The sequence below is a fragment of the Pteropus alecto genome, unplaced genomic scaffold (genome assembly GCF_000325575.1).
Source record: "Pteropus alecto unplaced genomic scaffold, ASM32557v1 scaffold101, whole genome shotgun sequence".
NCBI classification, from domain to species: Eukaryota; Metazoa; Chordata; class Mammalia; order Chiroptera; family Pteropodidae; genus Pteropus; species Pteropus alecto.
The window spans coordinates 3,161,110-3,173,898 of NW_006432945.1; the positions used below are offsets into that span (position 1 = coordinate 3,161,110).

General features: G+C 40.0%; 1 non-coding gene across 1 annotated transcript; it reads right to left on the reverse strand.

Annotated features, from left to right (window-relative positions):
• Positions 1–8,351: 8,351 nt before the first annotated feature.
• On the reverse strand, positions 8,352–8,470 carry LOC112476512. Its single transcript, XR_003045120.1, has one exon. It is a non-coding gene; the product is annotated as a 5S ribosomal RNA (ribosomal RNA).
• Between the last annotated feature and the right edge of the window lie 4,319 nt (positions 8,471–12,789).

Genomic DNA, 12,789 nt, shown 5'->3' on the forward strand with positions numbered 1-12,789 from the left:
GCGCCGCCGCCCCGCGCCCCGGATCCCCTGGCCGAGGCTCTCGGGGCTGCCTCGCCCCCAGGCCAGGACCTCGCTGAGGACAGGACGGAGGAAAAGGGCCGCTCAGAAAGGTCCGAGAATGAGCACCAGTCCTTACATCGCACGAGGAGCGCTTTGGTCCAAATTAAAAGAGAGCCCCCTTTCAGTCAAAACAGCCGTTTTTCATTGTTAGGGTTCTCGCTCGTCTGACAAGCCGATCTCTACCCAAACTAGGAAGCTGTCCCCTTGAAGACTGAATGCCCTCTTTTCTTTCCTAATGAAACCCAAAGGCTCTCAAGGCTTTTCTTCGGAACCTCTCCAGAGTATTAAGGTCTAGAGTTTAAAATCAATTCATTTTAAGTGCCAGAATTCTAGTTTCTGGAAAGCTACCAAAACATTAATGACAGCTGCAATTCCCCATCCATTCCCACCCTCGCCCCCCTCGGGCGGGGAGTAGGGGGAAATCCTATGGGAATGAGTGGTCTACACAGGGACACCGAAATTTAGTTAGTCAAGGAGGGAAAAGCACTTAGGTAGTGCCTGCCGCTGAGAAAGTGATCCAGAACTGGTGGGTGGCCACAGCTACCCCTGGACAGGCTTAGTCTCTCCTGGGACATTAGCTGCATTCTACTTCAAGGCCAGACCACCAGAAGGAAAATAGAGAAATGGCCCAATGACTTGCCACCTGAACGTTCTCAAATGGCTTGCCTACATTTCAGTTTTAAAAAAACTCATAATAGCTTGTTATGTCCCTTAATCACATTTGTAAATGGGGGTGGGGATAGTTTGTACATGTTCCTAGTGACCTGCCATAGTTAAATCAAAATGCCACTTAGTCTGTCTACTTTGAAAATGTTTGTCACTGTGTTTGCTTTGGACTCTCAACTGTTTCTCTCCCTCTTTAACTTTGGTCCAGAGATGAAGGAAAGAAAAGTCACCTGCCATATGAAAGAATACATCCTATTCCCATTCCCTTTGGTGATGATGAAATGCACGAAAGCACAGAGCCTGCCTGAAATAATGTATTAGATTCCTCTCCATGTAATATTAATTAGTTTTTACTTATATATGTTATTTATCTATTTCACTAACACTATATTTTAACTGCATAGGGCTTAAAAAGGCCCAGGCCCTATCAGAGAACTTTCCATATAAGTCCAACTGATGTATACCAATAGAAAAGTTAGATATGTCCTTTCTATTCCCTGTATTCCTTCTGAGAATTTCAGTGCCAAGGTAATAGCATCTTTAAACAAATCTTGTGAGAGAAATAATATACATACTGTGTAGATTATTGTTCAAAATATGTCACTTTAAATGAGTAAGATGGGTAAGGCACATGTTACTTCTGAGAATCAAAAGTAACCCCCGCTAAGAATTCCATTTGGTCCATCCCATTCAGCAGTCCTCACATGCTGGTAAACACTGGCTGACACCCGGAGAGAGATAACCTACGATGTGATGTACACCTGGTTCCTGGATTAAGAGCATCTGCCAGAGCGCCGGGTACACCAGTGCTCTGAGTGTAACTTGCTGAGATGTAATTAGTAGCAGCCAACCTGGCCCAAAAAAGAGCCAGAGATTGGGTAGGACCTTGCACAGTGGGTCTTGAACTTAAGTGTACAAAAATATCAGTTGGGTGTCTGCTGAAAAGATAGATTCTTGGGCACCATACCAGAAAATTTTAATACTCTAGGTCCAAAAGGGGCCTGGGAACTTACTTTTTAAAAAGTATCATAGGTGATTCTGATGCAGGTAGTATGCAGACCCTGCTTTAAGAAACCCTGACCTGGAGGTATCCTGAGAATCACATCCTTTTCTAGACCCTTTATAATTTTAAATTATATTTGTTCATATTCTCACCTGTATTTATTTGTTGGGACTGCCATAACAAAATATCACAAACTGGGTGACTTAAACAACAGAAATTTATTTTCTCATAGTTCTGGAGGCTAGAAGTCTGAGATCAAGGTGTTGACAAGGTTGGTTTCTATTGAGGCCTTTCTCCTTGGCTTGTAGAGGGCCACCTTCTCCCTATGTCTTCATATGGTCATCTCTGCGTGCGCATGTGTATGGTGTCTGTCACTCCGTGTTCTAATCCCTTCTTATAAGGGCACCAGTCACATTGGATTAGGGCCCACCCTAATGACCCTGTATTACTTACTTACCTCTTTAAAGGCCCTATTTCTAACGGCAATCACATTCTGAGCTCCTAAGGGTTAAGGCTTCAATAGATGAATATTAGGGTGACACAACACATAAAGACATAACATCATCCTTCTGCCATGTACATTGCAGAATTCTGCCATTTAAGTAGCTTCTTGTGGAAGGGATGTGGAAGCCATAATTTTCATTATTTTTGTACTCTTGACTGGCTCCAAACTCATTAGACTTTTCTTGAAGCTAAGCAAACAGAGCAACACATTGTGTTCCAAGTGTAGATATGCCTCCCCCACCCCCATCCCAGGGTGAATGAGGGGGCTTATCTTTTTAACTTTCTTGACCATTGGAGCACATTCAGTTTCAAGATAATTCAGTACCTATCACGGTATATATATATGTAAAATATAAAAAATATATATATTTTGTACTCTTTCACTTTATATATACTACCTTCTTCTAACCTATACTTTTTTTACCCTCAACCCACTTAGGCAGCCTCCTGAGATTTTTCTATACTTTATTTCCACAACACCACAGGCAGACGGGTATTGAATGACTGTAACAGGAAGGTTGGGAAGGCCAATTCTTCAGGGTAAGACAGATCTGTAGAAAGCAAGGACCTTCTTCAACGTCTCATTAGCTTCTAGTCCCCTATCTTGCTACCTCAGAGCCATGCTTATCAAAATACCAACATTAATTAAGTCAGGAATTTCAGAGCCTTCATATACGCCCCAATAGGGGACAAAGGAAAACAGATTCTCCCCACCCCACCCACCCCACCCCCCATAGCTGGGGTTATAGTTTCAGTTTCAAAAGCTCGCATTTGAACCACAAGGGGACGGTCCTTTGAAAGAAATATGACTTCTTATTTCTAGGAGTCTCCAGACATTTTAAAACAATCTAACCACGATGGCTTAGAAGGTTTAATTCCACCCATCTGGTTCACATACACTAACAAATTAGGTTATAACCAGGGAGGGTCTCCCTTGGGCAGAAGAACTCCCCTGGGCCTTCTCTTTTTCCTATTGGCAATTATAAAAACATTTCGCCTACCTGTGCTGGTTTCTGCACTAAAGCTCCAATGAACTATTTCCTCTCTAGGGGACAACGCCATCAGCAGTGTTGTAAATGTGCAATGACTTGGCACAGGCCTCCCACGTCACTAGGAACAGTTGCAACCTAGAAATTAGCACCCCAAGAAAGTCATGCATTCTGTTAACAGATTTAAATTCAAAGAAAAAGGGAAATATATATAAAAATATATATTTTTTTCTTCTATGTTAGTATCAGTAATCATTTTATATTAAATGTATTAGGGCTTATAAACTTAATATTTTTTAGATAAGTTGGATCAGATCTTTACGGCTTGACTGAAGCTTTATTTAAGCCACTTCAGCAAATTTTCATGAACAAGGTTGTCTCTAAGCACTATTGAGTAAACAATTCTCTCTTCTCTTCTGTGCCCCTCTCCTCTTCAACTCATTTCCCTTTTCCCTTCTTAATACTAAAATGATCTCTAGTTCCCAACAGGTACTACAGACCTCACCTAAGACCTGCACTCTTCCAAAAGACAACACTCTAAGCAAAAACCTTTTTCACCTCTCCAACATTGCATTTCCTTGGCTCAGTCCTGTCTTTCCCGCCTGGGATAAACTAATCCATGCTGAGGTGCTGCTTATGACAAAAAATTGTGTTCTCTCTTCCTAAAGTATGAACATTTTATGAAGAACCTCCTAAAACCCTCAAAGCCTTAATGCATTTCTAGCAGTAGATTCTCAGGTACTGTGGTGGATGAGCATTCTTGTAAGATATTTTGGAGAAGCCTATTCAGCAACTTTCTCCAATGACAGAACCTATGAAGTCATGTATTACCCTATGAATAAGACAAATTCAGATTTAGAATTGCATTTTTCTAATATAAGAACTGAAATAATGACATATTATTGCCGAGTATGCTAAAATTATAATAGCTGACATTTATCGATCACTTTCAACTTCTAGGCCCTGTTCTCAGTGCTTTACATGCATTAACTCATTCGATCTTCACAAAGACCTTTCAAAGACCATATTGTTACCCATATCTTAACGATAGGGAGATAAAACAATCTGCCTTAGGTCACTAAGATAGCAAGTGGCAGGGCTAGGACTTGGTTCTCAGGCTCCAAGCTCAAACTACTGATCACACACTATAATGCCTCTCTCTAGGAGAGACTGGTAGAAAAGCTATTCTCCACCAGACGATGCTATTCTTTTCCATTCTTGCCTCTTATCACTCTCTCCTCACCCCTCCCACATGCCCCCACGCACTGCCCTATCCCTCTCCACTACTGTACTAGCCACGCTAATGTACATCTTGAAAGGATGAACTGTGCAACTTCCACATACAAGCTCATGTTTTTTCTTGTTCAAGCTTTTTCCCTTCTCTGCGTCTATTCGATCATATCGATCCCTTGTGATCCAGCTAAGATATCAAAGGATCCATATCCCCACTCCCACCCCCACTTCAGAATTCACTGTCTTCCTCCAAACGTAGGCTTCTGTCACAATACTTACCACATTGTAACAAGCCTGGATGTTTTATAGTTCAGGTTCTCTACTGAAATTAGGGGTTCCACATATCTGTCTTTCTCATTTTTGTTTTCCCAGTGTGTAGCTTAGTTCTTTATATGTGGTAGGAAACAAATGTTTGTTTGATTTATTCAGACTAAATAATTTCTTTTCATTTTTTTAATTTGACAATAGGATACCTTGAATGGTGATATCATCATCATCATCAACAACATCCAAACTATACCTAGGAGAAATAATGTTGCTAATACTTCATTATAAAATGTACTTCAATCTTTTAAAAGTGATTATTTCAACAATATTCAATGGCTACAAGTACCTCAGTGGAATCACTAATTGTACAAAATACTATTACCTCTTTTATTACTAAAATATCTTCCTTCTTTTATTCTTAAGCTATCACCTAACTCCAAATCCATCCTAGATAATGTGGTCATAGTATTTTTCTTAAAGTACCATTTTTGACATTTCATTTTCCTCTTCAAGTTTTGACATCAGTTTTCCATGTCCTAACAAATCAAGTCTGAATGTCTCTGTCTGGTTTACTTCAGGGCCTTCATACCTGATTTCTCACTCATTATTTTAGAGTTTATCAACCAATGGGCCATGCACACTGCTGTGTCTCAATTAAGTTAACATGGCAGCAGAATGGTTGACTCCATTCACCCCACACTATTATTACCATTTTTGATGAGCGCCTTGAAGTTAAAGGTAGGGAAATGTTGTCAAATTCTACTTTAATTCTCATTGACTTCCCAACCAGCCTCCTCTACTTTTAATTGAACACATTCCATAGCTTCATTTTGGCTGTTTCCCTAACCTTGAATGCCATCTTTTTTTTTTGACCAACTTTCAACAGCCAGGGACAGCCTTTCTGCTCATGCAGACCTCCAGCGTCCCTTCTCTGAATAATTACTGCATTTATAGAGAGCACCAAACCATTTCAAGTTAAGGTTTGACTTCATTCTTTGCTTTCACAGATTCCTTCTGCATGCTTGTTGCAGTAAATAGCCGCAATTAACTGCCCAACTATGAATCCACAGTTCAAGGAGTTCTCAGCATCTAAACTGGACAGATTTGTGAAGTTCCAGGTGTACGGTTTCATGGTACTCCACTCAGATGCAAACAAGTTCCAGTCCCTCCACCTCATTTTTATCTGCTTGTCCATCAGTAGCTCGCTCCTTTCCATTTTCCTGTCCTTCCAAGCTTATCCTCTTTTTAAAGCCAAATCCACTTCTTTCACCCTTTCTAGCCTCTCAGAAAAGCTAGGTCTTCTTAAGTCCTGGATTCCCCTTAACTTCTGGACAAAATTGTTCTCACAGTTACATGAATTCAAACTTGGCAATCTCTTTGGACTCTGTCCATAGAATTCCCCATCATTGACTTCTTCCTGGAAAACAGTCGCCTAATGAGCCGCTTTGAAAAAGCTTCTTCTCCTTTTCCTCCGGCCTCACCTCCATCCTCAGGAGACTCTCGTGAATCTCACATCTCAAGCTTTCTTTCACGCCTCCAAGTCCTGCCAGAAGCTCCTAACTTATTCTGGAAACTTTTATCTCATAATATCCTATTTCTAGGTTTTCCCACAAATTTAAAAAAAAAAAAATCCCACTGGAGTTCCTTTGTTAGGGCGGAGGAATGTAGTGATATTCGATAAGGGAGAATTCCCCGGTGGAAAAGGAACACAGGATAATTCTACTTACGAACAAAGGAAGTAAGGTGTGGAGAAGTTACATGGTTGTTCTTCATAGATTGTATCAGAAATAGAGCTGGCGTGGTCTTAAGGTGACCAACTCCTTCTCATTTGCCCAAGACTTTCATCATTTTAGCACTCAAAGTCCCACATCCCCGGAAATTTCTCAGTCCTGGCAAATGGTTGGTGACTCTATGTGGTCTCCTGACTCCCCAGGCAGTCTCTTAGCCAGGTTACAGAGGGCTGGCTTCTCTGTCCACTTTTTCTGTACTGCACCTGTTCCCTGATGATCTGATACATCAGAGGTTAACAAGCCATTCAGGGCTGATAGCGTGTTTAATGTTTCCTGTAAAGCATATTACTTGTCCTTACCTGGGTTGAATTTCCTCCTCTTTACCAAGCCTTCGGCAGTGCAGCTTGGCTCTTTCCATGGCTCTCATCACCTTAAATCATAAGAGGTTCGAACAGAAAGTTTCACTCTGCTCCTATTCCAACTGTGTTTAAGGTTAATTTGTCATCTTGGGAGTTGAGACTGGTGGCTGAGACTCTTGTAATGAAAACCATGCCACCTTGCATTTCTCCAGCACCTAGCAGTCAACACAGTTTCTCTCTCTCTCTTGTTAGATGCTAACAGTAACCCCCTGAGGTAGGCAGGTATTTATTGGTTGAAAGAAATAGGAAGGGTAAGAAAAGAATTTCTTTAAAAGTGGTTTTCTCTTGAAATAGCCAGGCATATTTCTCTCGAAACATTTTATAAAATATACCTTCAAATTCTTTGTTTCTCTTAAACTTTGGCTTCAAAGCATGAACTGAAATAGAAATCTAACTTGTTTGGAATCAGATGCTGGCAACCACACAGCCTTGAGAAACCCCAGAGATCCTGATTCAGTGGGTCTCAGGTGGGGCCCCAGGATCTTCAACATTAAAAAGCATCTTCAGGTGATCTGAGGCAGAGGCTCTGAAGATCTCTACAGCCTTGCTATTTAATGTGTGATCTGCCAACATCGGTGTCACCTAGGATGGATTAGAAATGCAGATTCTCAGGCTCTACCCCAGATCTCCTGAATCAGTATCTACATTTTAATAAGATCCCCAGGTGATTTGTGTGCACGTAAGGTTTGGTAAGCAGGGCACAATAATACAACAAACAACATCATGTCCACTCAAAACTTGAAATCAAGTGAGAGAGCTTTAAATGGATAACCTAAGCTTTCTTCCATGAGGGCTCTTAATGTGTACTCAGCAAATATTCATTAGATGGATATATTTTCACGGAAGAAAGACAATGAGTCTCATTGTGCAAACTAACTGGCAAAATGCTGAATAAACCAGAGGTCTAGATGAGAGTTAGAGTATGTAAACAAGACTGTTTTACATATTAATCAACAAGTATTTATTTATGAGGTGTTTGCTATGTTTTGTTTCTCTCATTTTATTTCGGGGAAAGAAAGCTAATGTAGAGGAGACTTTTAGAAGATAATGAAATGCTTCTATGTTATGTGGACATTTGATGTTTGCCATTGGAGTTCAAAGAAGGGGGAAGTACACCGACGAAAAGAGTCAGTGGAACCTCCACGGGTGAGGGAGGAGAGCTGGGTGGTAAAGTGTGGGTAAGGCATTAATTATGTGAGCTGACAGGACCCCTTCCCAAGTAGGAGAGAGCAAGGAGAGTAAAACTTTAAATGAGTTTGATTTGTCTGGGAGACAGAAATGAATGGCTCAATGGTCCCATTGTGGCAAAAGTTTAAGGTGAGCGAGGGTGGAAAAACAAGGTTATGTAGGATGAAACCAAACTGTAGGTAAGTAGAGAGTCAGAAGTAGAACTTGGTATAGCATGTATTTGAAAGATGTTGATTATTTCAATATTCATTCATTCATTCATTCTTTTCTTTTTCTTTTTTTTTTTTTTTAATGCCTACAGCACCTGGTCTTCCTAGGTGGTCTCCCATCCAAGTACTAACCAGGCCCGATCCTGCTTAGCTTCTGAGATCAGACGGGATCGGGCTTGTTCAGGGTGGCATGGCCGTAGACTCATTCTTTCTTATAAGAGGGTTTTTTAAAAAAATGTTGGCTCATAGCTGACCAAAACATAGACTATATTTCCCAGCCTACTTTGCAGGGAGGTGTGATCCTATGATTACATTTTGGCCAATGAGATATAAATAAAAAGTGTCAGCTGCAACCCCTCTAAAGTATCTTTAAAGAACAGGGCACCTCTTTCACTTTCCTGTTAACTAAATAGGGATGAGGATAACTGCAGCTCAAGTAGCCTTTTTGGACCAGAAGTTGGAAGTTATAAGCTTGGGCAAGCAAACAGTGACACAGGATGAGTCTGTGTCCCTAATCAGACCATCCTAACTCTGGACTGCTTTCCCCTGGGCTGTTTAAAATGAGAAAGATGTCATTTCATGTCTTGCTTAAGTCACTATCACTGTACTTCGGACTTTTCTGTTAGCCAAACCTAATTCTAACTAATAAAACATGAATTGGAAGTCAAAAATGCAAAGGTTTTTACATGAGGCACCAACCTGGTGCCATCTCTTATAAACCCGATGACCCTAATAGATAATTTACTTAATCTCTCTAAGCCCTTCTCTTCTCACATGGAAAATAGGTAGAACATTCCTCAAGAGTAGTTGTGAGGGAGACATTAAGCACACAAAGTATTTCACTCTTAGTAAACGTACTCTATATATGGGGCATGTCAACAGAGCAATGTGGGACACGGTGGTGGCTGTGGAACTTCAGAGGGTATCTGCATCTAGACGATTAGCATGGCAGTAGTGCACATGATGGTTTGGAAGGTGAATAGATTAGAAGCAGGGAAATGCTTCAAGAATCTCAAATCCAGCCTATGGCATTAGCAGTGGAACTGAAGCGGATATTTGTTGAGCCCCTTTTGTGTCCCAAGTACATTCTAGGAGTTAAAGCCACAATAATAAACAAAAACACACGTGCTTGTGATGCTCATGGAATTTACAGCCTGGTATGGGAATCAGGTATTAAACTACTAATAAGTAATTATATGACAATGGTAAGTACTATGAAGGAAGGAACAGAACATTCTGAGAGCTTGTGTCAGAGGACCCTAACATAGTGAGGTAGGAGTAAGCTGAAGGATGAACCTGAATTAACTCAGTGAAAGGGGACAGAAAGTACATTTCCATAAAATGAAAGACAAAGGCCCTGAGGTGGGAAGGAACACAGTGAAGTCCTATGATTAAGATAAAGCCAGTGTACCTGCAGTGGAGCGCCCAAGGAGCGTAGAAGAAGGCAAGAGAGAGGTCCTATAGGGCCTCACAGACCATTATAGAGGGTTTATTCCAAGGATAATTAGAGCGTATCGGAAATAGAGCTGGTGGTCTTACAGTGACCAGCGCATCTTGGCTTTGATGAGGGCAGCTTTTGAGCAGAGTTCTAGGGTGACCAACCATCCCAGTTTGCCTGAGATTGAAGGATGTGGGGTTGTCAGTGACAAAATGGAACAGTCCTGGGCAAATCGAGGGATTGGTCACCCTAGTACTTTTACATGATCTAATTTCTTCTAAAGATCACACTCCGGCTACTATGAGGAAAACTAAGTGTAGGATGACAGGAATGGAATTGAGAAGACCAGGTTGGTTGTTGGCGTGTCCAGGCAGGAAAAGAGAGTAGCGTGGGATGGGGCGGTGGCAGGGGAGCCGCGAAGAGAGTGGGTTTAGGAGACATTTAGGAGGTAAAACTGGCAAGACATGGTGAGAGGTTAGAAATGCTAGTTCCAGGACCACATGGATTAACTCAAGTGTAAAAGTGAAATCTAGACTTCAAATTCCACATAGAATGACTCTAATTATATTCTTCTAAGCACTGAAACACTAAGAGGATATTATCTTGGCCAAAGTATACACTATCTGGTCTAGGCCTTAGTTCAATAATCAAAAGTTGTAAAGAAAAAATTATGGCAAGGGCTATTTAAATCACCTCAAATCAATGTGTTCCACAAGGAAAACAATCTTTTTTATAACCCGACAATCACACCTAACCTCAAGTACACTTGTAAATAAAGTCAGGAACTCTTGCACCTGGATGTGCTCTAAAGTATTTTTTCTCCTACTAGAAAATGTTCCGATAGTTATCATGAGCTAATTATCTAGGTTTTTTATTGATAGGAGAACTGTGCTTCTGATAGTATTTCCAAATAATCATTTGCTTCTGTCTTATTTCTTAACTCGGGTATCTCAATTGAAGATAGTTAAGAAAACTTATTATTTACTTAAGACTGTCATTGTAGTTTTATGATGATTTTAACATTCTTCGCAAGACAGCCCACCTTTTTAGTAGGAGAGCAAATAGTATATATAACATCTTAATTGTCTCACTCTTTTTTGCACCATAAAACTAATTGGTGGCTTTAGAAATAAGAGGTTAGGATTGTGAGTCAAGTGAACAATGATCAAACAAGCTTGATGTTACAGAATCAAAACTTACACTTAAACACTGTTCTGCTTTCTTTTCCTCCATTTATATTTAATCTAAAATCTCTGATAAGCCTGCAGAACTTCTTCCTTAGTGTTTTTTACATCCATAAAGTACATAACAATTTTCTTTGCAAATTAATCATTAGCATAGTTTAATATTATTCAATACACTCCGTAGGAACCCAATTATTTTACTTTGCAATATTTACCAATTTTAACTTAAATTAATTTCATCATAAAAACATTAGAAATAATGTTAATGAAATAATTCTGAAAATCTTATGACGGTGACCAGGATGAGTTTAGATGATTTGGGGGTCAAATGTGTATATGTCAGTGGCAGACAAGTTTCTCTCTACCTTTTAAAAGTAGCAATAAACACTGTCTCCATTCCTGAGGATAACGGATATAGTCACAAAAGCTAAAAAGCTGCCCCAATATCTAGGAGCTCCAAGGAAGCAGATTTGATAATAAATTGATAAATAAAATGTGATCTATCCAGACACTGGGATATCATTTAGCATTAAAAAAAAAAATTCCAATCTATTCCCCAACTTGGATGAACCTTGAAAACATTATGCTGGGTGATATCTCTACTTGCCAGCGACCCACTCTGTGTCACCTTGGACCTTGTCACCACCCAGAACTGCCTCCGTTACGAAACTTTAAGCTCCACATTCCAACTTCTGAAAACAACCTGCTATTCTTCCAGCTCTCACTCTCTCTCTGTTACCTTGAAACTCCCTACTCTTCCTTTTTCTCCCACTCCATCTCTCTCCTCTGGGCTCTCTTACCTTACTTCACTTTAATCGCTGTCATTATTCCCCTCAATTTGCCCTTTTCGCAGTCTTTGTATTACACCTGCCCCGCAAAACCAGAGATAGGCCTTGAATCAATTTTTTTGTCATACCCATATTGGGGCTGTTAAACGCAATTGAAAAAAATTACACAGCTCTGTGCAGAAAGATGACACAATACAACTGGCTTCCAGACTCAACCAGGCCCTCTGAGCCACTTGAAAATCCTTTTATAATAGATCCCTGATTGGTTTTCCATCTCATTTGTTTCATTTCAAATACAATAGCTTCTTTACTTTAAACTTCTGATCTACATTCTCTCCCTTTAGCCTCAATAAAACGCCTTGTCTCCTTGCCCCGCCCCCCCGCCCTCAACTGGAAACTATCTGCAGCCACTATTTACATGTTTTTGATCATCTAGAGAAGTTTTAATTAATGCTTCTTAGACACATTAAGTAAAAGAGTTACTAGGAATTGCCACATTTTGCATTGTTATTCAAAAACCATCAAACTTCTAAGTAGTGAAGAGCACCTATTGAGCAACTACTGTTTCTGAGGAAAAGAAGAAAAGACATAGACTTGAAGGATATAGATACATATATGTTTGTATATATACATATACAGTCATATGTAGATAAAACAGCTTTATTGAGATGTAATTCACATACTGTACAATTCATCCACTTAAAGTGCGCAATTCAACAGTATTTAGTATATTCAGAGTTATGTAGCTTCCACCAAAATCAACTTTAGAACATTTTCATCACTCCAGCGAGAAACTCTGTATTAGCAGTTATACTCCCATTTGCCCCTAAATTCCCCAGCCCTAGAAAACTAGTATTCTGTTTTCTGTCTCTCCTATATGAAATGCCTATTCTAGACATTTCATATAAATGGAATCACATAATAGGTGGCCTTTTGTGTTTGGCTTTTATCACTCAGCATAATGTTTTTAAGGTTCATTCATGTTGTAGAATGGATTGAAACTTCATTTCTTTCTTTCTTTCTTTTTTTTTTTTTAGGTGAGGCAACCCTTGGTTGACCTCACAGATTGCAAGCACTTTGTCATCTTACAATCCCCCTTTTTTTTTTTTAA